Here is a 2593-nt window from a genome sequence, read left to right as displayed (position 1 = left end):
TGTGTAGTTTGTACTAATATAATTTATAATATTAATTTGATAAAGATATATCCAACATAATAAAATAATATGCATCTCTTTATTGGATGGCAGTTTCTGTTGACTTTTGAATTTGTATGCAGATGACACTTTGTAATTACATTAAGCTGTTTTCCCCATTGTTGATAGTGATATTGGATATTGTAGATGTGTCCCTTCAAAATTATGCAAAACTCTTAAAACAACAATTCCAATAAACCATTATGTAGTTGCTTGTAAAGCTATGGGTTTTTAGTTGCCTTTGTGTGACGTAAATATTTAAATTTAACTAAAAGTAGTTGGTGTGTAGTTTAGGCTCTTCAGTGGCTTGTTCTGCCCTTAAACATATTCATAGTTTACCTTTATTGAGATTCATAACCAACAAGTGCGCCCCCAAGAGCAATGAAGACAAAAATCTGCAGTACATATAAAAGGAAACGAAAACAACCTTGGATAGGTTGTGTTGTGGGCCGCGTTCTGCAATGCATCAGACCTCTGAGATGGTTACCAGCATTACTTCTACGGAGTAGCCGAAGGCCGACTAGGATAGGCTGGTAAGTCTCCCTTTAAACGAGAAGAGGCTGGTGTATTTGTGGTTCCCGGTTCCTGAATGACGAAATTCCCTAAGAGCTGGAATCCCGTACGGCTGGTTTTAAGTTAGGGCGATGCTCCAGCCAGGATTACCTCGTCTTTGGACGAGGGTTACCAAGCCAGGTGGCGGTCCCAGCTAGCAATAGCAGGGAATCCTGGAGCCCTAAGTGGAAGCCTGAGTGGTGAGCGAGTAGGAATCGTTTGGGCAACACAACATGTTTTTTTTGTAAATTTAACTTTTTTTATAAAATCTAACTAAGCATTGGGAAGGAATGTTGGTAAACTGGTCAGTGTTTTATAGAGAACATTCCACAAAACTTCCTTTAAGTTGTATGGTATACATAAAACATGCAATTGGTATACAAAGCATAGCATCAATTTTATCAGATAATAATTCTTTAACTGGTTTAAAAGTTTGACTGGTTTATTAGATGTATTCAAATTTTCATATTGACAATACTTATGTTTAAAAATTAAGACATGATGAAAAAATATATTATTTTGGTTAAAATGGTAATTATTTAAAAATTGATTCGAGTACCTCCAGTATTTCCTTGTTTTGCTTAATAGCTTTTGGTGCTATTACTATAACTATACATATCACCATTGCTATAGCTGATGAGACTGAGCATCCTTTTGAACAATACTAGAGTCAGTGGATTTTTCCTCTAGGCTCTGCTATAATTCATCACTAATAAAAAGAACTATAAATTAGGTTGATGGATATAAAAAGCTGTCTAATGTTTGAAGTGAGTGTAATGCTCTTGTCTTTGTCCTTATTTGTCTTTTTCTAATACCAGTGTTATTCTTCTAAATGTTTTTCTGGGTCTGATAGTAACATAATCAGGTGTTATTGTTACCAAGTTCATAAGATGTATTCGTGTCGTTGTTATCTGATATTGTTTAGTATCTTCATAGGATGTATTATGTTGTATAGTTATATCATCATCAATACTATTACACTCTATAATATAATATAATATAATTATAATTATATTACATGTATCATATCTACTATAGCATTATTAGGATATTCTCCAGGACAAATGTGAGTTTACCTAATAGAAAATGTTTGAAGTGAGCGGTAATGCTCATATACGGAAATCATCTGAGATACCATAACATTAATGTTATCAATTAGTAAGGTTTATATTATCTATATATTGTGTGTATTATTATATAACTGATGTATGTAATTATACTTTTTTTTATTAGTACATACTATGTTAACTATATAGACTATTGTATACCATTACATGTAAGAAACTGAGTTTATATATTCAGTTATATTGTGTATATATTTAACTCATATAAAACATACATTATTAATATATCTATTGTCATTATAATATCTTATATTAACAGATATAAATAATATGGACCATGTTTCCCAATACTAGTGGAGTAATAGGTCACAGATATTAATGAAACTGTTTTGAGTACTGTAATAGAAAGTGAAAATAAAATTAATATAATACAGTATAAATACTTTGTTTACTATTAATTAAATATATCATAATAGATAATTAAACTATACCTTTTGGGAAATAAAAAGATACATTAGATATGATACCATTACCAGCTGTATTAATAGCAAATATATCTACTATTTATTCAGGTACAAGGATTAGTTTCATTACATCCACTTTGATATGATAATTGTAGGGACTTCTGTGAAATATGTCTCTATCCATTTGTTAGTGTATTAGTAATAGTAATATTGTAGCCCATTTACTATATGTATTATCAAGAGTATATGGAGTAGACCAAGATAATATTACTGTAAGTAGTACTAGTAATATTAACAGTTAGATCTCTAACACCATCTAATAAACCTATAATGAGATAATAAAATAAATGTAGTTATAGATATAGTACATGATAATACTTGAATTAATAATAAATGCAGTGTTGTAGTATCATCATGTTAATGATGGTGATGTAGTATGGCAACACAAGAAACATTAGTATTATTGTTTCCTTC

The sequence above is a fragment of the Gigantopelta aegis genome, unplaced genomic scaffold (genome assembly GCF_016097555.1).
Source record: "Gigantopelta aegis isolate Gae_Host unplaced genomic scaffold, Gae_host_genome ctg4766_pilon_pilon, whole genome shotgun sequence".
NCBI lineage: Eukaryota > Metazoa > Mollusca > Gastropoda > Neomphalida > Peltospiridae > Gigantopelta > Gigantopelta aegis.
Note: the sequence above shows the minus strand (reverse complement) of the source record.